The sequence below is a fragment of the Tympanuchus pallidicinctus genome, unplaced genomic scaffold (genome assembly GCF_026119805.1).
Source record: "Tympanuchus pallidicinctus isolate F22 unplaced genomic scaffold, pur_lepc_1.0 scaffold16, whole genome shotgun sequence".
Taxonomy (NCBI): domain Eukaryota; kingdom Metazoa; phylum Chordata; class Aves; order Galliformes; family Phasianidae; genus Tympanuchus; species Tympanuchus pallidicinctus.
The window spans coordinates 32,569,078-32,590,729 of NW_026294679.1; the positions used below are offsets into that span (position 1 = coordinate 32,569,078).

The following is a 21,652-nucleotide window of genomic DNA, read 5'->3' on the forward strand; positions in this document are numbered from 1 at the left end:
TTCACAAAGGCTGTATGCTAGGTAAGAAGCTACAACACAGTGAAAGTTTATTTCTCTCCGTGCTGCCTCAGTCTGTTCTCTGGCTTTGTCCTTAGGAATATCCTAAGAGAATAGGAGGCTGTCTTTGGGAGCCTTATCTGGCTCAAGGGGATCTGGGATTGAGGACGAGCTGAAGATGCTGCCAAATGGGTAAACCTGGCTGCATCTAATGTAAAATATGCAGGTGAGACACTTGTGTGGTCCAGGGAGTGGCGGGGTTGATGGAGGCCTGTGACTCTTTTATTCTGAACTGTAAGCTTAGCCTATGGAGAAAAGATGTCTGTGTCTGCAGCCAGGCTGCTGTCTGTCACAAAAACACCTTGGCTTGGTGGTGTTGGTCTGATTCACATCAGTTAGAGCGCCACCAAATGTAGCCGTTGTTGCTGGAAGCTTCTTTTCAGATGTGTGTGGTCTCTGATTAATGAGATGGAAATTTTGTTGAAATACCCAAAGAATGTTAAGTTCCCTGTCTTAAACATCTTGAAAGTTTTCCTTCTCTCTGGTCATAGTTTAGTGCATGGCATTCTGTCCCTAGAAGGAACTTCGTGGGTTGTGTTTTACTGCTAGGTGCATTGTTTTGAACAATTCTCCATTGTAACCTGCTCTGGCAAGATTCTAAAGTTAAGTGGGGAGTTTCTGTATTACAAGAGGGATACATAGTCACAATTCTTACTGCAATGTTAGAGAAAGGAAAGTGGTGAGAGACTTCCAGAAAGCGTCAGACATTTTACCTTCTCTGTTGGCCAACTTTCGTTTTGCTGAACATTAGCTTTTTTCTTGGGCTGCATGATACTCTGATTCTTTTTATCAGAACTCCTTCATAGATTTGGGCAGTACTGGACAGTTGGCAAAAGATGAAAATACATGATATTGTGTTTGTTTCAAATTTGCTTGTTTTGAATGCTCTTTTTGTAATTTGTTATGTGGTTGTAGGGAAACTGTAAGGGGATGGCTTGAACTGCTGATTGAGCACCTGGTGAAGGGATGAGGCTGCTCCAGAGAGAACAGGCAGATTACTTGCACCTATGCTCCCCAGGTGACCAGAAGGGAACACACACTCCTCCCCCACTCCCCAGTGCTCATATAAGGGCCAACCACAAAGAGAGAGCATCTCTTGTACCTGTGTTGTTTGCTGAGGAGGAGTAGCTAGAAAGTGCTTTACGGCATCACAAGTAGGGTGAAATCAACTCTTCTTTTTGTGTATGGTTTTTGGCCTATCTGTGAATGCTTCACCTGGTATTGCCAAGAAAATGTCAGAAGTGGTTTGGCTTTTTTGTGAGCAGTATAAAGGTAATGTGTCACTGAGAGAAGATCACATGCTTATTGTGATGCTTATGGGCTGTGTGTAGTGCTATAATCTTGGTGCTTTTAAATGGTCAAGAGGTAGGTATGGTCTTTGCTTGGTTTTAGGCCACTGCATTTGGACTTAAGGTGGTAAATGCGTGAGGGGATCTGTGCAGGAATGCTGTGGCTGCTCAGGGAAGAGGTACAGAGATATGTCAGGAGCATGTAAGTCATTTTGATACAAGTCAACTGGAAATGTCTGTGCTTAAATTCCCGCATTAAGCAAGTTAAAATGATCATGATAGAGTATTGCTAATTGGGTAGGTAACACAGCTGCAAAAATAACTGCTTGCATTTTAAAACGCCTATCGAAAAGCTGTGTTTTATGGAAAATATATTAGAGTTTCAAGAAGGCATTTTCTTAAGTGTTTTCTTTTTTTTCCATTTCTTTTTTAACATAGCATTCAGATACCTAAATGCAGGTACCTAACTGAAGGCCTATTGTGTTTCCCTGGAAGTAAACTTGCATTCTTTCACTGATCTGACCTCAAAGGACTACAGTTTTCAAAAAGTAACTTCAGAATGAGCTTTTGAAAAATCAGGCTGATTATTTGATTGCCTGGACTTTGAACACCCATATTGAACACCTCCACTGTATTATTCTAACCGTTAAAGACAATCATTCTCAAAGGGCAGTTCTGGAGACTGTTCAGAAGATTGAAAGGCAGTCCACAGAGAAAGCCAATTTCTTGTGCTTTTCATTAAAAGCTTGATGATGAGGGGAGCAAATGGCTTATAAAAAGCAGTCATGAAAAATAGTTCACAGTGCTCCCTCCAAAATTTGGATAATGTATTAAGTTTGTACTTCTGTTTGATACAGCAATATGGATTCTCAGGAGAATTTTCCCACTGTCTTTTTTTGTAAGTAGAACTTATTATGTTTGTATCTGCATGTTTATGTGAAATTTTGCATGCTCATAAAGGCAAAACTGAGTTCAGAGTTATGTTTTTGAATATATAACTTATAATTATTTTGTGTTTTTTTCAAACAGACAAGGCTTATGTCAGCATGTGACATGAGGCTATTACTCTTTCCTTGCCCATAAACAGAAGTGTGTTATTTTTTGCTTATTTTCAGTTTAACACGCCCATTTGGATACGAAGGAAAGGTTCTCCAAACCAACAAGAGGTTTTGGGTTGGATGGTTGTGGTTTCAAGAAACTAGGAAAACAACAACAAAAAAAACTTAGAAACCTCTCCCTTTCTAAGTGTCTTGGAAGATTTGAAGCTCTTAGGTGAACTTCTGATCTGCTTGTTGAAAGACTATTCTACTCATTCTCTTGTTAATGGAGCGCACCAGTCAGTGCATGGCCACTGTATGATTCATTCTGCATTCCACGGTAATGGAATAGGGAGGTTCCTTAGACATTGCAAAGAACTTTGCTTTTAAGGGAAGTTCTTGTAGCTGAAGGCTGGCCATCTTGGCACCCAGAAAGCCTATTTGAAGAGAGAGATGCATTGTCCAATTAAGTCTGACTGAAGGTGTGAAGTATTCAAGGACGCTGAAGAGCTGACCCCTTGCAGAAGGGCAGGGGAGTTTTTTGTGTGTGTTTTGCACTCTGTTCACAGACTTCTTCAGCCCAAGTTAAACCTATAAGGCATCCTGGCTGAGCTGATTTCTTTCAGGCACAGTGCCTTAAAGGAATCTTTGCATTAGCGTGTTAGTCAGTCATCACGTGGCCCCTTCTTTGTTCTTCTAGGTCTTCCTATCTCTGTTTCAAGACAGCTTGACTACCAGAGCTATTGTTCTCTTTCCAAAGGTGAGGTTGGTTGGATTTATTTCTTTTTATGCCGGGTGTGCTTACTGTTTTCCTATATGGAAGGATGATAATGGCCACATGCAATAAAATTTTATGCTTATAGACTCATGAGAGCTTCCGAATGTGAAGGAATCATAGTGAAAACAGAATAGGTGTAGGCAATAAAAGTAATTGTAAATGTGCTTTTCATAAACATGTGAAATGTACATATACCCAATTCATACATGGAAAATACATTTGGTTGTTGGTCTGGAAATGTGCCACCTGTCCATTCTGCTGCATGTGACTGATATTTAAGGGCAAGTCCATTAGCTCTTATGCTGTGTCACTGCTGGCAGTGGCTGCATTATTATTCAAAGCCAGAAGATGCATCTGGTTTTGAACTCTTAATTCAACTATTGAATAAGGAGGGAAAAAAAGTTGTCTTTTTCTCTGCAGCAAAGTTCTGCTGTGTTTTTCTTTATTGTTCTGCTTCTGTGCTGTGATTCAGCTTGGTATTCCTTCCTGGCTGTGACACATTCTTGAATTGTGTCTCCACTGATTCACTCTTTGCCATACTGCTAATCCAGCAGTCTTGTGGTTGCTTTGCTACTGTCTTAGTGCGGCTGGTTGAGAGGGGAAAAAACTCATTAGTTGTACAAAGAGTCAAGTGAGAACATTTTATGAGCAGAGACAAAAGATGGAGATGCAACAATCTGTCCAGGGAGCAAGTTGTTGTATCACTCCTATTGGGGAGCTGAAAAGCCTACGGAGAAATTTAACCTGAACTTTGTAGAGGGAGGAAGCAAATCAACTACAGTTTTTATTTAAGACTAAAACTTCCAAGGCTGTATGTATCGCATACCTAGGCGTCTGAGATTAAATGTGGTTGTAAATGGAAAATAAGTTGACTAAATAACTGTGACTAACATAGTTAAGGTGTTTTATGGCTCTTGCTCCACTTAAAATGGAAATTTTCAAAGATGTAGCTTTTGTATAAATTATGAGTTCAGCTTTATAACAGAAGTTAAACATGGTCAAAGTAGAGAGTTTAACACATGCTTCAACACATTTTTACATGCTGTATTTGTCATACTTTGTGATTCCAAATTATTCCTGGCAATATGTAGCATGCAGTTTGCCTTTTCATTTATTAAGCTCTCATTATAACCCACATGGCTGTTGATACTTCTGTTTTACATCTTGCTGCACAGTTAATAGTGATGATTGGAGAGCATTTACAGCTTTTTGTATTTCATCATATTGTTAATCGATTGTATTCAGATGGCTGACCACTCTGTCACAAAATAACAGTGACATATTCAAAATCCTGTTTAAATCCTAAGTTAAATAGAATTAATTAGTGAAAGACAAGATGCAAATGGTTCTTAATTTTTCTTTTTTTAGCGTGTAGTATGTTGTCTGGCTGACTGCAGTAAGAACAAAACTTCAGGCCATGACATGAGTCCACTGTTAAGTATTGTGTTAATTATTAACAACAGCTTTCTTGTTTTATGTAGTAGATGTCTTTTGGTTTGTTCCATCTTCTGTGTTTTATAGAACCATTCTCATACCTAGTCATCTACATGTCACTCACCAGTAAATGGTTTTTGTCCTTGAGAAGCCTAGGAAGGAGGAATAGAGATTGCTGTTCATTTAAGAGGCAAAAGTAGTGTCTGTGTGGTTACTTCCCCGTGGAGTCAGCTCTGAATGATTTTGCTGAAATGCCAAGCATTTGAGTCTGTGCTTGCAGCAGGGCTGTGCTGAAGGGATGAGAGGGAAAGTTGGGATAGCTGCTATGTCTATCCAAGGTGCCCATGCACTGTCATCCCTGCAGCAGAGCTGTTTCTGGCCAGGGTTGAACAGAACAGCTTCTTTGGAACAGAAATGAAGTCCTGACCTCCTGCAGCTTCCACTGCAGGAATTCCACTTTTTATTTCACCTGTCAGTTACCCTGTTTTTCATGTTTTGTTCCACTTCCGGTATTTAACTTTTTTTTTTTTTTTTTTTTTTTTTTTTTTTTTTTTTTAATATTCCTAAATCTCATTTGTAAAAAAAAAAAAAAAAAAAAAAGTTTACTGCAGTGCATCATTTAAGTGACAGTTGTTGGGGTAGCTGTGAGAATCATCCTATCCTGCAGGGAAGATAATTGAGGAAATTGTGATGAATGATGAGAGGTTGGAGTTGTTTTTTCCCAGCTGCTGTCTTTTCACTGCAAGTATGTGCAATAGAAGATTCGCGTTGGGTTTTTGGTTGATTTTTATTTCTCAGACAAAAATGAAGTTCTTTTATAGGGTGATCTGTAGCTTGGTTTTAGAAATGGCATGTTCTCCCTAGTTCAGATCTTCGGGTATGCATGCATGTGGTTTGTTATTTTCCTTTGCACTACTGAAGTCAGTTGAATTTACTCCAGTTTCCCTTTTTTTCTTTTTTCTTTTTTTTTTTTTTAATTTACCAAGTGCTTCTTTTTAGTGAGCTTTCTGTACAGTCCTTGAACCTCCCTTTCCATTGGGTAATTGTTGATTGCAGGGACTTCCTCTGTACTCACGTAACTGCACAAAGAAAGCTACTGAGCCAGTGATGTGTTTATTTTACTCGTCCTTTTACACCACTTCATAGGAATGTTCCCAAACTAGTTCCTTAGATCAGACACATATGTTTTGCTTGAGCTTAGAGTCAACTAAAATCACTTGTCAACTACTGCACTTGGGTGTCTCTTTACTTACCTCACTGGTATGACTTTTGTTGTGTTTGACTGTGATGGAACACAGTAGAATGGAGGACTCTGGATGTGTTGACCAAGTGACTGCAAGCAAGCCTCGCTTTTATGTGGTTTTTTGGGTTTCAGTACTGTTGGTGTTGATGTTTTGGCAGCTGGAAGATGTTGCTTTGTTACAGGAATCAGCCAAATAATTCTGTTTACCTCTTCTTTAGATGTGTGAAAGGCTGTAGGAAACAATTAAACTGTCAGAAAAGGATTATTTCCTGCAGTGCTGTACACAGTGACACTTGCAAATGACCTGACTCGGTAAAGCTCCTTGTTTTGATAGTTTTTCAGTAATAAGAATGCTTTTGGATAATGCTTCTGGGAATGCTAATGGGAAAAGAAAAACCTTCCTGGGACAGGGAGGGCTTCTCAGAACAGTTGCCTGGAACTCAGGTACAGGATAGTGTAAGCAAAGCCATCAACATTTCCATGCATCAGGTATTGTGACATAGCCTGTGGTGTAAAATATATTTTAAAAGACACTTTGAATTTGTAGACTAAACTTTGTTTTTGTTTGCAGAACCTGCCTGCATGACAGGAGAGCACAGGGTCATGAAGGAATCCGGGTTGTAATCTGGAGTAGCCTGACTAGTATTTGGATGAAACCATGCCTACATTTAAGAGCAATATTCCTGTGTATTGTTTTTATAGAGGTTGTGTGTGGATTTATTTCTCCTGTAGTGCTGACTGCAAGTACTCCTGAAGATAAGCTGAGGTTCAGGATCCTTATTTCATAAATTGTCTTAAAATGCTGAGACAGGTTGAGACCATTCTAGGTATCAATATACAGTTCTTGATCCTCAAAGCATGGAGAAATTAAAGGTTTCTTTTCATGTCATGATCAGAACACTAATGCAGCACAGTGAATTTATGTTTGGCTGTCAGGATAACAAACTTCGAGAGATTTTAATCCGTAGAGGATCAATAATTACTGTAATAATGATTTTTCTTGCAATAGTTCATTAATCTTTGCTATGAAAGAAGAGCAAGTGTCTTTTAAGTAGGTAAATTCAAGTCTTTCATTTCAAGTTACCATAATAACCCATAACTGATCCATATGGTTGATAAAAGGCATGGTACGTTGTAGAGTTAACTTGTTAGTTCAGTGAGTGTTCTAAAGGTATTTTGTATAGTTTTCCAAAGTGCTGTTTGGAAGGATTTGTTTTACTGCAGCCAACCTAACAAGACAGTGATTTAGGTTAAATTTTGAGTTAAGCAGAAAGCGGAGTGGTACAGTGACTCTGTTATTAATACCAGTCTTTTCTGCTTTCATGTTAATGGCATTTAGAGAAACAGGTGGTAACTGACTTTAAATGACAGTGAACTACTCCTACGTTCTGTTGATTGATGCAAAAATCTGAGGCCATAGAGATGATTCACCTTATAAGGTTGACAGGTTAAAAATAACAAAAAACACTTTCTGTTTATTTTCACTGGCTCTGAATATTTCTCCAGAAGGCTGAGACTGATGTAGTTCTCTATACTGGATTAGTCTAAAATGAGAAGATGAACATCACCAGTCATCTGTTTTGCTGCTTTCCTGAGCAGAATCTTCCATTTCCTGCTTGTAGCCTTTTCAGCCCCTTGTGTATCTGGTATGTTATGCTGCAGGTTTTTCACATATGGTTTTGATACTCTTTACTGTCAGATAAAATTGCTTTGTTCTTAAAAGAACAAAAGGAATAGAAATACATAACATAATGAATTTTTACCATGGATAAGTAGTGGCAAGTAAGATGAAAATTATTTCATGTTCCGGAAGGTTAGCCAACCTCTAATTATTGGAGCTTAAGAAGCAGCATCCTTGGGAAGAAGGTCATTTCAAAAGAGCAGGGTTTCCTGGCTTTTTTTTTTTTTTGGTACCAGCTACATTTGGAGGTAAGATATCGCCTGAGCAACATGAAAAATTTCTATGAAAATTAAACATTGGAGTGCTATTCAAGACTGAATTCATGCAATTATTTGCAGGAAGTAAGTGTAAAGCCTGTGGTAGCTTATGATTAGTTTTTGTTTTTGCTGTTTATGAACTCCTCATGTAATGTTTAACTGTATGTCAGTACTGTGGCTTGCATTTCTATGCAAGTATGCTGGTAAGAGATTATCTAAGCCTATGGAATCCATGGTAATGCTTGGTTTTACACCTATTTCTAGGGATTCCTCTTGATGAAATTACTTGGACACTTTTCATTGCTTCCAGTAGGTTTCTGTATTCAGTATGTGTTCAGGTATAAATAAAATAGTTGTATGATTGGTCCTTTTGAAGTATGCTTATTTTGCATGTATGACTTTTGTCATGCCCTGAAAGCACCAGCCCCTCTGCAGTAAACTCATGGGCTCTCTGGAGCTTTACTCTCCTGTGATTCACAGTCGACAGGTAATCTAACTGTTGCTATGAAAGGGTGAGGAGAGTTGCTTGTAGTGACTACAGAAAGATGCCTTTGACCTTTGGAGAGATATTAACTCCTTACAGAGGCTGGAGGGGCACTAACAGAAAATCATGACTTTTTTTTTTCCTCCCACTTGCTGACTGTAGAGGCAGCTTCTGTTTCACAGTTCTGACCTTTCTGTGCCGATGGTCACTATCCATCTAAATTCAGTCAGCAGCATCTGCTGAAGACCTGGGAAGTAGCAACCCTAGCATTAAGCGAATCTGTAGCAGAACAGTGTTTATTAAATGCTTTGTCAGCACTTCTATAAACAGCCACAGGGGGATTTCTGCACTTTGCCTCAGCCAACGTGAATAGGGTCTGAACTCTCTCGCTGTTTGGATGATTTTTGATTTAGGTTGGCTGTGAAAGCCACCTCAAGGTGACTTAAAGATTTCTCAGTTAAATTCTTCACTGGCTCACTCCAGGCTTCTGTAGAATGGATGAGAAGGGCCTCTTAGCAGGTAAAGACTGACTGTCCCTACAGCAGCTGCAGCCCCAGGAAGTCAATATTTACACCAAAACCATGGGCAGCCCTGTGGATGTTCTTTCTGTATGCTCTGTGAAGTTGAATGATTTATGAACCCTCCTTTGTGTGCACACACAGTTCAGTACAACTCCATCTAGGGATTCTAGGTGAGTTTATATCTGTATGTTTATATATAGAGATATATATAGATATATATGTGAAGCAACATCTTTTCTCAGAAAGATGGTCCAATGTCATTGTTTTGATTTACAAACAACATTTGTTTGCCAGGTCTTTTTTTTTTTTTTTTTGAATTTCCAGTTATTCTCTCAGTAAATCCAGCCTTTATGCTGAAATTTTCCTGCTGTCAAACAAAAGTAGGAAGTCTTGTTAGAGGTCTTAGATGTTAACAGAACATGCTTTGCTTTACTTCTCATAAAACAATTTTATACTGAGTGCTGTTTGGATGGAATTTGCTTTTATTTGTAGATGAGAAGTGGTAAATATGTCCTGTTTTGAAAGTAATTTTATTGTTTCTTCGTTTCAGTGGTAAATTCCCATTTACTTGTGTCACAACATTGTTTTGATTTTTAAATTCCTTTTCATCATTTTCTAGATGTACTTTATTTATCCTGAGGATTTCAAAGATTACTTCAGTTCATTTCACACACAGTGCATGTTTTGTGTTCATTATTTGGAAGAGCCACTTACACAAATCTTTTTGAAGATTCTCACCAAGGCAGTGTGGTCTGTTATTTTGGTTGCCTTGTGAAAAAATCTTCTATGTTACTTCTGGAGCTTGCCTTTCTTAATGAAGTTGTTAAAGAGCCTATCAGTCATACTTCTATTACTTTCACCTTCCTCTAGCCCTACTCCATGCAGTCGTTTAAGCTCTTTGTGCATTTTTTGCCTTGATTTCCACTTCTGTAACTTGCAGTGCTTATGAGCCTCTTTTGCTGCGTGAAGGTATAACTGGCAGGGAGGAAACAGATTTAGCAAGAACAGAAGTGCAGTCTGTTTCAGCAATGGAATTAGTATTAAAAAAATTAGGACCATCTTGTCTGGTATATCTGGTGCTCAGGATGAGGCTCCTTCTTAATGCCTTGGGACAACAGCTGTGTTGTACCCGAAACATAGGGATTAATATCCCTTACAAACCTTTTATGTTTTCAGAAGTAACTATGGGCATTCTTAGTGCTTAGATAAAATGGCTAATCCTCCTTTTAAGCCTTGCTAAGCTATTGACCTTACAGATCCTTTCAGTTGGTGAACTTCTCAGGTTAATAATAAATTAAAAACAACAACATCAACAAAACCAACAAAAAACATGCTTATATTCCATGCTGTTTCAATTTTTTTGCTTTAGTCTTCAATATGATGCCTCTAATGTAATATGCGTAGAAGGAGTGTTTCCTTCTATTACCGTCTTCCTTGAGGACAAGCTGACAATAACAGCATGTGGTTTATGCACTAGAAAATCCTTTGTTGTATTCTTACAGCCTCATAAGGCTCGTAGCTTTTTCACAAAATTCTTAGCATGTAGAAGGTGAGGGAGAAAGAGATGCCACTGAGTTGTTCCATCCCTTAAAAATAGTGTTCCAGGTGTTCCTGATAAATACGTTGTTACATAGCATCTACATCAGTGCCAGCTCTGTTCTGGAAATATCTGGGCTCTTGCTGCTGTAGTTTGGCCTTGCATAGAGCTTCAAAGTGCTGGGCTCGCAGAAAAATAGCTTCTAGCAGAAGTTGCAAATGCTGTGAGTGAGAGTGGAAGTGACTCTGCCGGGAGCCACTCTTGAGCAACCTTTGTAGCTACTTTTAGATGATAGTAGAAAGTTAACTTCTTACAGGTTTGATTCATTTGGAAGCTGGCAAGTCCTTAATGTAGCTGAGACTTGGACTAGTCGTGTTTTCAGGATCTCTTACTCTTTTCATCTTGATGTCTCATGCTTATAAAGATATTTTACTGCTAAGTGAGTAGTTGTCTTTGAGCACTGAAGTAATTGATCGTCTTTTCTGATTCTATTGCATGCACTGAAGTAGAAGTTGCAGAATATGTAATTTCTTTGTATTTCTATCTGTATCTAATGTCATTGGTTCACTTCCTAATCAACCTTGTGTGTTTTAATAAAGCTATCTATTGGTATTTATTGCAATAACTTTCACTTGTGCAGGAGAAGTGGAGAGTTAGAGTAATCTATTGAAACGACACTTTTGTTCTTAGAACAGAAATGACACGTAGACACTGAGAGGCATTTCTTTGTCATGGGCATGAGAGAGAGATGAAGGATAGAGAGACAGAAAGGTGAGGCTTATAAACCTCATGCTTTTTTGGGAAGAAGCAGGTAATGTGTTTAGAAGAAAGGAGTTGGCTCACTAATGCAACCTGAAACAACTGGATAGAAAACATAGGGGCTAGCCCTCCATCAGTGCCAGAATTACTCTCTGACCTGAGTGAAATGCTGAGACTTTCATGAGGATTGTGAAGTCTCTTGCTCATAGCAGAACTAAATTCAAAGGTGGACTAAGTTGCTCCAGGCTTTATCCAGCCCTATTCTGAGTATTTCCAAAGCTGGACACGCTACCATGGCTCCTGGGTAAACCAGTCCCAGCGCATCAAGGATGTTTTGTTTTTTTTCTTTTCCTCTTCTGTTTAAGCTACAATTTTCCTTTGTGCAATTTGTAGAAATTCTCTGCTGGTAAGAGTCTAACTCATTCATCTCAACTGGGTGGCTGAAAACAGCAATTGGAGATTCTCCTTGCTGTCCCTAAGTTACTCCAAATATTTAAGACTGTTCATTTCTGTCACCTGCAATTTGTTGTATTTATCTGGAAAGACACTTAGTTATTTGTTTGATTGCTTGCAGCAGGACAATGTGATCTGGTACTTCATGCTTGCAAAAATGGACACAAGATGAAAATGTATTTATGATAGAGCATGAGCTAAACAATAGGAAAGCTGTAATGAGCGCCTATCCAGCGATACAGTGTAGCTTGGATTTTGAGAGTGTACATTTAAGAGTTGTCTGTTGGTTTTTAATCAATTCTTTCTTCTCTACTTCATTTATTCTTTATTTTTTCCATCCCCCTCTGCTTTTCCTTTGAATGCAATCCCAGAAGGGAAATGATTCACAAAACAAATGCATGGAAGCTCACAGCCTTAACAAGGAATACCTCTCAGATTTTTACATTTTTACTTCACTTTTATCAGGATGGGCTGTGGCTCAATTAGGCTGATGCAGGAGTTTTCACAGACTTGACTGGAGGGGGCAGTTGGGAGGTAGATTTGTTTGTTGCTTTAGGCTCACTGTAAGGGAAGGAGATGATCTTTCCCTTTAGAGGATTTGTTCCAGTTGAGGACGATTCCTTTGCAGCTGCTGAAGAGATGATGGATTCCTTAAGGTCAAGAAAGTTGCAGAATGGAGGCTTGTTTGTTTTCTTACTAGATAAATGGTAATGTGATGGAGACACCTTGGAAGGGAAAATACAAATGCATATGAAGATACAGGCAGAAGGCCCAATTGTTTTTCATGGGAAGGCTTTCATAGCTTCAGAAAACATTCTTCCAGTTTTTCTGAGACCCAGAAGCCCACTTGTGAGAGACAGGGCTGCCTATGTTGAAGGAAGTGGCACTTTAGAAGGGTATTCTCCCTGTGAAGCATCGTTAGGAGAGCAAATCTGTGTCTACTCTATTCCTGGAACATCCCATGCAACCAGTTTCATTTAATAGCTTGATGCAAGTATATTTGCATGGAAAAGTCTATCAGTTGGGAAATGATTCCCTGTGAAACTTTATGAACAGCAAAAGCAGATAATTTTGTATAATGTGAGCACGTAGTTTACATGAATTCACTGATGAGCTCCAATTCAGCTGATTTTCCCACAAAAGAAAAGCAAACTACAAGCTGTCTTATATTGAGCCCTGATATCTGAAGAAGGCTGTTTAAATGTTTGCTTGTGTTTCCATATTATTTAGACAAATGTTTCTGTCATAAAGTGCTTTAGAAATCTGTTCTCTTGGTATTTTGAGTAATTATAGCCAATCTGCTTGCAGGTTTATTTTGGTTTATTTTCTAGTAAATTCCTCAGCTTCTTCCCTCAAAGTCCCATATCAACTTTCTAGATCTAATGTTCTACAGCTTTAAAATTATCACCCATGTGTATATTCCAAAATTGCAGTTCTGCTATGAAGTCATCCTGTAGGGAGCTCTTGAGGCTTTCATGACCTCATTTACTCACCACTAAATTCCCAAATCTCATTCAGCCAGTGAATTCTCTCTAAATATTTCAGTCACCCCCCATAGAAGCTAATTTTACGAAGTTGAAGTGTTATGGGAAAATCTGTTACAATTAAAGGGATAATAAACTATTAAACCTGAACAAATGAGCTGATAGTCTTGGAGGGGGGGGAGGAAAATAAACTTGTAAAACCTATTGTTCCCAATTACATTAATGAATGTTTCCCTAGTTTGGTCTGTGTGGCTGTTCTGCACAGCCCTCATTTCTGTGGCTGGTCTTGGAATGGTGGCCTCCTCCTTGTTAATTTATGGATTTCATTATGGAAAGCTATGTTCTGAATGTAATGTACGAAAGCTCAATTTTCTTGCAGAGTGAAAAAGTATTTTTTCACCAAACATTCTTCATGTAAAATGGGAATTTCAATGTAAATTTCTCTTTCCAAAATAATGCCTTTGCACTCCTTTCTTCTATGAGAACTGGTAATTAGAAACCACAAGTTTTTTTTTTTTTAAAAAAAAAAAAGTGATGATTTTCTTTTTTCCAGAAGAGTTTAAACCAAGTGCAATGACTGTAGCTTCTAAATCAAACCCATCAAAAATGATACAAGCACACTTAAAAGCTTGTGTAACTGCTTCAGTCACTCTCTTATCCCTCCTGGGTGTTTAGTAAATGCTTCCCCTTGGAAGGCAGCTCTTCCTGTAAGTTCATGCTTGATACCATCTTTCTTAGTATCAGTTCAATATTACAAGTAAAGTAAACATATACAACTCCTCTGGGTTTCCACGAAGGTAGAAGTTCAATCTGCAAGCAAAAGATACTGCTTTCATTTTCCAGCCCAAGTGTTTTTTCCATTTATTGGACATTACAAAAATCTGTAGGTCCAATGCCATGTTGAACTGTCTTGGACAAAATTATGATTTAACTTTTGCAGGGAAATATTCTAAAACTTCTGAAAGTTGAATTATTTTTTAAGTTACTCATATCAATTCTGTTCTTTCAAGTACTGTGATGACTGAGCATCCCTAGTGTGAGCAAAGAGAAAGAAGGAGGAAAGAAAAGCAATTTTTGCATTATACTGTCTTGATCGTTCATTAAGTGTTTAGATAATTAAGCTGGGGGTTAAAAATCAGCAATTGTTTCTATTTCCACAGTTGCTGTGCTGTGCTAATGCAGGCTTTGACAGAGAATTAACTGTGTTTTTAGAGCCAGTTCAACACCTGTTGGGGATCCTGTGCTCATCACAGCACTTCAACTAAGAAATATTTTCTGTCAGTATTACTTCTGCTCCTTCCCTGGCTGTGGGAAGCTGGCTGGAAAGTGTAGGACTTAGCAGAATGTATAGTGTAGAAAGAAGTGGTGACTTGCTCTTTTCCTGGAGTATAAATTTGGTTTGTTTTGGCTGTGATAATATTAGCTATCTGCCATGGTTTTAAGAGGGAATAGGCAGCTGAGAAAGTAAAAAAAAAAAAAAAAAAAAAAAAAAAAAAAGTAATCAATAAATCAAATTACAAGTATTTAACTTTATGCTATGGTAGTACACAAGGTTGAGGCCATATGGCAATCTTTATTGAAATCCCTCTTCTCAATTTCTTGAAATCTGCAGAATTTTTGGGGTTGACTTCTTTACAAGTGGGCTGTTTTTATTGGGGGAATTGGAGCATACTGGAGGGAAATAGAGTTTGTGTAACAGAGGAGTATGCATTGCAGGGAAGGAAATAAAATGTAGCATTAAATCAATCCATTCTAAAAAGTAGCACAGAAAATTATCTTTATTGCTGGAGCCCTTCAGAGTTCGGGTACGTGTATGAGAAGGTTTTCATTTTCCACTGATAGTTAGAAATGTAGAAAACAGATCCCTCCATCAGATCACTGTTCATTTACTGAACTTCATGCAACCATCTTAGACCAAATCGAGTTCATTCATTTTCACCCCACACCCCCCCTTTATTCTAAAGAAGGCAATAAGAAAACAATTACAGAAACTAAGAGGGGAAAAAAAATCAAATCGATTTTGCTGTCTTTCTAAATGTTTCTTCTTATCTCCCTTGGACTTTCTTGAAATGAAAGGGAATATTTACATGAGAACAGGTAGCTTGGGGGAACAGATAATAAGCAGAGATCAAGCGAGACATTTAAACACAGAAGGAGGGTGTTTGGTTTTTTGGTTCCCCTTTAAAGAGAATGGCAAATGTGAATAGGCAAAAAGTTAGTTACAAGGAAGTTATTAAGGCATAATATTTAAGTGGCAAAGATGTGAACTTGATTAGAATTAGTAAGTACTGACCTGAAAACCAAATGCATTGTTTGGGGAGGAAAAAAGCGAGTTAGAGAATTCCATAGCTTTCTTAAGAAGAGTTTTTCTTGAAGAACTTTAGTTGGTAAGCTGGGGAAGAATCACTCCTATAAGAACATTAGTTCCTCAGACAGTTGGGATTGTGGCAGAGGTCGACACGTTTCTTAGAGGAAAATAATTATTTCAGACCTTCTGATTCATGTTTGCAGTTTATATGCTATTTCCTGAGCTGTGTTTATTTGATTTGTAATAAGACAGATGTTGAGCATAAAAGATTCATCAGCAGGTTACTACTTTAGCTGGCACTCTTAAAGAAATCCTAGACTGACCAAGGTTAGAAAACCCCACTGAGATCATCTAGTCCAAGTGTTCACCTACCACCAATATTTCCCTATGAAATCATAATCCTGTTGTATGTTGAATGGAGGCAAGTCTCTGTTTTCCAAAACTTATAATACCTAACACTTTCACCACAGTATTCCTGTATTTTTTTGGCAAGATGTATTAACTGGGGGGAGGAGGGGGGGGGAGTGCAGTACTGTACTTCATTTAAGTGATTTAATGTTTAGAATTCAAAGCTATTTAATGTGGAGGTTAGTGCATAGCATCATGTTTGTAATAATCATTTCTTTGATTACTAGTACAACACTTTGACAATTCAAGTGTCCTTGTTCATCTTAAGCATTTATTAGTTCTTCAGATCTTCTTGTCAGTAGTCTGTCTTGAGCGTTTCCGAGTTGTCTCCTCTGTTTAAACTCGCTGCATTGCTGGAATCCTATCATATTTTATAGAGCAGTCACAGTGTTCTAAAATACTGGTCTGAGTATGGCGTGCTGCCTCAGTACATATCTAAATTCCTTCTTTGTGGATGACATTGATGCTAGATGATATTATCCAGGGTGTGTTGTTCTGGGGGACAAGGGGACTTTGAGTTAGTGATTTATTTCATTTCTTTTTTGTTTTCACTATTGAAATATCCATCTAAACTGCATGCAGTTCTGTCATTAACCAGCTCAGGGTAGTGAGCTGGATCTCCTGACTGTCAATCAGATGTTGTCTCTTTGGCTTTGACTGGCATTTTATGAAGCCCCTAATAAGTTTCATGCCTGGTTCTGTCAAAGCAGCATTGTCTGTCTCTGTTTAGTGAGGAATAGATTAAATTGTTGTTAGTATAACTGCACAGAGCAAGTAATCTTGGGCAATAACACTTCACCTTGTTCCCCAGGGCTTAATCAAGATCTTTACACAATTGTAAAGCTCATTATTTTGGTTGACAGCAATTGTGGCAGAAAATGGCTTGCTGTTCATCTCTGCTTATGTAATTTTTGGTCAGTGTTTACGTTTCCCTTTTCTTGAGACATGTTATTGCATTAAAAGTGTTTAAAGACTTTTGTGCCTTTGAATTGTTTTTCCTTAAAGAAAAAATGATCACTGAAGAGTGTGTTACCTTTAGTTCTTTTCTTACACAGCCTTGGGGTAATTGTGAGCTTTGCCCTGAGCAAGACTCAGCAGCAAGACAGTAATGGCTGCTTGGGAATAGGGAAATGGTATTTGCTCACTCTGCCCTTGTGACTAATTCCGCACATGAAGTGTAGCATTTTCCATTCTTTGACTTAAACTTGAGGGATTTGAAAAACTTTTCTGAGAACTGTAAGGGCTACTGTCTCCCTTTGTTAGGAAGCAGCCTTTTAATAGCAACAACAACAGAAAAACTGACTATGAAATACTTCATTTCTGTGTATATAATTGATGCTAATGGCATGCTTATGTTGATGATAGATGTTGACATAAAGGAATAAATGCATTTTCCCTCGAACGATGATGGCATGTTGGAGAGGTACTGTCTTGCAGCCTAATGTGGTTGAAATGCTAATCCAGATGGCTTGCACAGTAGACCCTTTTAAAAGATAATATGATGCTTGCTGGCATATTTCTTCTCTCAAGAATGTTAAAAGGAAATGAAAGTAGCAGAGAGTTGGAACTCACTGTTTTCAGGTTTCAGGTTGCTTTGTGTGAGACTGTGAAAGTCACATCTCAAAGTTAGGCCTCAGGAAAAATAAATCTCTGAAGTTTGAGAAGACCGAAGAACGTAAGCACCCTCCTAGAAAAATGAGGAAAAATCAAGTGGAGAGAAGTATACTACAGTGGTCAACAGCAGCCAGCGTGGATCTGTCAAAAGAATTCTTGTCCTAATGTTCTTATTTCCTTCTATGACAGATTAATAGACCTCATGAAAGAGAGAGACGGTAAATGCAGGGTGCTTCAGCTGCGCTTCACTGAAGGCTTGCATGCTGTTTGTCATGGCATTCTTTAAGACAAGCTGAGTAAATGTGTTTGTAAAAGCAGTGTGAGGTAGAGACAGAACGTGTTTAGCAGTTATTCACAAGGAGTTGGGTGCAGAGTAGTCAGGCAGATTTAGAAACCAGGCACTTTCCAGTAAGGCTGATAAAGCCTGGGAATTGGCTGCCTGGGACACTTCTCATACATCCATCTCCTGGGGTGTTAAGAATAGGCTAGATAAACATACATCACCAGGTACTGGCAAAAAGGTTTCTGCTTTTGTTCTGAGCTTTGAAAATTAACTTGATGTTCAGAACTGAGTCCTTCATGGGCTGCTGGTCTATGTGCTTGTGTTTCTATAGTTCTAACTAGAAACCAGAATAGTGCTGGCTCCAGGGAGCAGAACTTCAGTGTTCTGCAGCAAACATAACATAAAAAATTACTTGGCTTTCGTAAGCCAACGTAAGCAAACATAAAAACAAACAACAACCTAAAGGTTATTCCATCATGTGACATTGAACTTGATTGCATAAAAGCATCCTAAACAGAACAAAGATATTGATGAAGAACCAATGGTTATTCATGTATGGCTTGAAAAGATCCAACTCAATTTCCTGATTAGGTGAATGCATTTCCTTGATCTTACACTTGCTTAATTTATGCCCATTTCATTCTTTGAGACTCCTTACAGGTTTGGTAATGAACCAAATGAGTGTATTCTTTTTGAATATATCTGTTTACTGAGTAACATACCAGGTAGCTTAGTTATGATTGAGTTCCTGCCATGTCAAATGCACTATTCACATGCTATTACAGTTTGTTGCTTTTCAACACCATCGATTACAGTGCATACTATATTGCAGTACTGTACAAGGGGACAAACAGCAACTCAATCCACTCTTCTTTCTCCTTAATATTGTCCTTGTAGTATTATTTGTTGTCATGTCAGTCATCACAAACCTATAGATTCTATCCATTGTAGGAATAGGGGAAGGGTAGGAAATACATCTGTTTCCTGTGCTGTCTTTACACCAAACAGTAAAAGTTAGTTGTTATTGTACCATGAGTATGAAAAAATGCGGTAGCTATTCAGTACCATTGTGTAGCTGCTTGTCTATTTTTTATTTCCACTTTTACTATCAAGTTTGAGCGCTTTGGAATGAATGCATGTACAGATAGTCCCAACATGTTAAATAAAACTAAAACTAGTTACACAACAAAGAATATTAATTAAATTTCCTTTTGGAAAACAATAGAAATGATATTGAGTTTCATTTACCTGAGATCTCCTGATGATTACACTTGAACAAAGATCACCGTATTTTCAATTTCTGAATGCAGACTACTGTTTTGTTATTTCAATATCTCGGGCTAAAGTTCTCTTACAGTTATCTTTGTTTCTTTCTTATAATTTGAGAAAATCTTGCAGGAAGTTTCTTTTCAATCCACTTAGTTTGGCTGTGTTGAAATAATTACCAGAGATGGATCTGAAGTAAATTAATGCATATCTCTATCAGTAATGTTTAACAAATTAGATGGACTAAACAGTTTGGAAAATATTGCCACTGGGTACAAGAGACTACCATCAGAAATCAAAACTATAAATACCGTAATTCCTCAGAATAAGACATAAGGCAGATGAGGCAGGAAACCAGTACAGCTGAGCAAGGACTTGCTGACCAGTCTGAGGGGAAAAAAGGTAAAACAAAAAGCAGTGGAAGCAGGGATGGCTGGCCTGGAGAGAATGAAGGGGTGTTGTCTAGATGTGCAGGGGTGAAGTCAGAAAAGCCAAGGCACAGATAGAACTGAACTTGATGAGGGGTATGGAGAAACAAGAAGGGTTTCTTGAGGTACATTTACAGGCAGAAGAGACAAAGGAGAGTGTACCCTCTCTGATGAATAAAAAGGCTGGAGAAGTTTTGTGGAAAAAGGGAAGAGTTTTGTTCAGAGCTATCCATCCACTGTCCTTTGAGATAGTTCATGCTGGCTGCCCGTGTGATTTGTGTGCCCCAGATCATGCTTGATTGCTTTTCTTAACGGTGGTGAGGAAGTTAGACCTACCTCTGTCCTTTTGTTTTGTGGCGTCACCTGGATGTAGTTGGTGGATAACCTAACAGCAGAACTGCTGCACTTAAAGGGTTAGCATCATTCAGTGCACAGAGGACATAGAGCTGCAGCTGCTGCATGGACTGTCAGCAATCAGAGGGAGGCAGAGCACTAACAGCTGCACTGAGGAAGAAACTTCCTTGTGCTGTAGAGGGACCTATGAGCTAAACTGAAGTACTTATTCTAACTGAGGCTTGTCCCTGTCTGCTGTGCCTGGGCCACGTTTTGTTCTTCCGCAGAGCAACTTGTTAAATGTTTTATCATAAGATTCAGCACTTCTGGTTGCCTCCTGCTGAGAAGTTGCTGATGACACCTATTGATCAGAAATCTGTGTTGTCTCATCCTTCCTTTGTTACAGCCCCATTGAACTTAATAAGAATTCAGCACTCCCACTTGTTTGAAGTGGTATTCTGCCTGTAAATGACATCTTCTCTTACTATAGTCAGAGATAAGAGTTCCCCCCGCCCCCCAGTCATTCTTCAAGTTATCTTAAGATCTTGCATCTGTTTAATAGACACTTGTGTGCTACTTTTACTACTGTTCTGTCGCTGTGGGTTGTTTTTTTTTTCCAGTTTCCAAAGAGCACTTGTCAATATAATGCTGCACACAGTTTTCCTACACAGTTATGCAAGCCACCTTGAAAGGATTTTGCAAGAATCGGGCTATAAATCCCTTGAATAGGTGCTATTGATTTCTGAATAGGTCTTGCTGGAAAAGGAATATGCTGCCCAGGCCTCCAGAGGTGTTGCAAAACTCGCTAAAAGGACAATAACACAGCAGAAGCAACAGCAGGAGAAAATCAATTCCATGGGTATTTTTTGTTTGCTTGTTCTCTGCTAGATTATATAGGGGAGTGTGTATGGATTAAGCAATATTATTTCAACCAGGGCTGAAAGTTGCTTGCTTTTTATATTGAGCTATTTGACGTGCCTGTAATAAGGGTGAGCTGAGGCATATTATGGGGCAGATGTGGCACACAGACGGTACTTTGTCAGGTCTTTCAGTGTGTGAACAGCTTATACAGCAAATAGATATTATCTTTAAGAACAGAGTAAGCCAGTCACAGTGCCAGTTAGTTTAATGAGGAAGGTGTTTGTCTTGTATAAGAGCAGGACTCTGTTCTGTCAGTTCATTCAGTTGCTGTCAGAAATATTTTTTTTTTCAAAATGAAGGCACAGGAAAGGCAGCATATTTGCACGAAGTATTTGTGTTATCTAAAGCTGTGCTTTTATCATGCCTGTAAGTCATGTTTGATGCTTGCATTGGTTCTAGCATGCTGAGAGATTAGAGTAGGAGAAAAACAAAGTGAAAGGGGGTCCCAGGCAGAAGAATAAGTTATAACTCTCCCATACTTTACTTAAACCTTTCTTCTAGGTGGGTCTTGGATGTGCTCTTGACTTGAGCTGTTGTGAGAAGCCATAATTGGGAATTGTTATTTCTCTATACTAGAAACAGCAAAGGTGGAACACTGTTTTGTTGGCTGGTTTTTTTTTTTTACAGAAATTTAAGCTAAGTTTTCCTTTCATTTAACTTTTCTCTGTCATTCCCCAGCTCATTGGGTACTGCACCTTTTTCCTTCATCTGTGGAGGACCTGTGCTAAGCTGAAGGAACGTGTTTAATGAAGGACTGACTTCAACCTTTTTCCTTCTGGGCTCCGCAAAGAGTTTTAGACCTCTGTCTAGGTGGCAGCTTTTGGACAAATTAAGTCTGTTAGCTTTCAATATTAGATCATAGAATCACAGAATGGCCTGGGCTGAAAAGAACCACAATGACCATCTGGTTCCTACCCCCGCTATGTGCAGGGTCACCAGTCAGCAGACCAGGCTGCCCAGAGCCACATCCAGCCTGGCCTTGAATGCCTCCAGGGATGGAGCATCCACAACCTCCTTGGGCAACCTGTTCAGTGCCTCACCATCCTCTGAGAGTGGGGAAGGACTTCATTTTCTCAT

General features: G+C 38.7%; 1 protein-coding gene and 1 long non-coding RNA gene across 3 annotated transcripts in view; one reads left to right on the forward strand and one right to left on the reverse strand.

The window, feature by feature from the left end:
- Nucleotides 1-21,652, reverse strand: part of ANXA11 (annexin A11) — a 751,397-nt gene that overhangs the window by 545,950 nt on the left and 183,795 nt on the right. The window lies entirely within an intron of this gene.
- LOC128077952 (uncharacterized) overlaps nt 1,168-21,652 on the forward strand; it is a 56,370-nt gene continuing 35,885 nt past the window's right edge. For both annotated transcript variants that reach the window (XR_008205227.1, XR_008205226.1), the window contains exon 1: nt 1,168-1,329. This is a non-coding gene — a long non-coding RNA (uncharacterized LOC128077952). The remainder of the gene's footprint in view (nt 1,330-21,652) is intronic.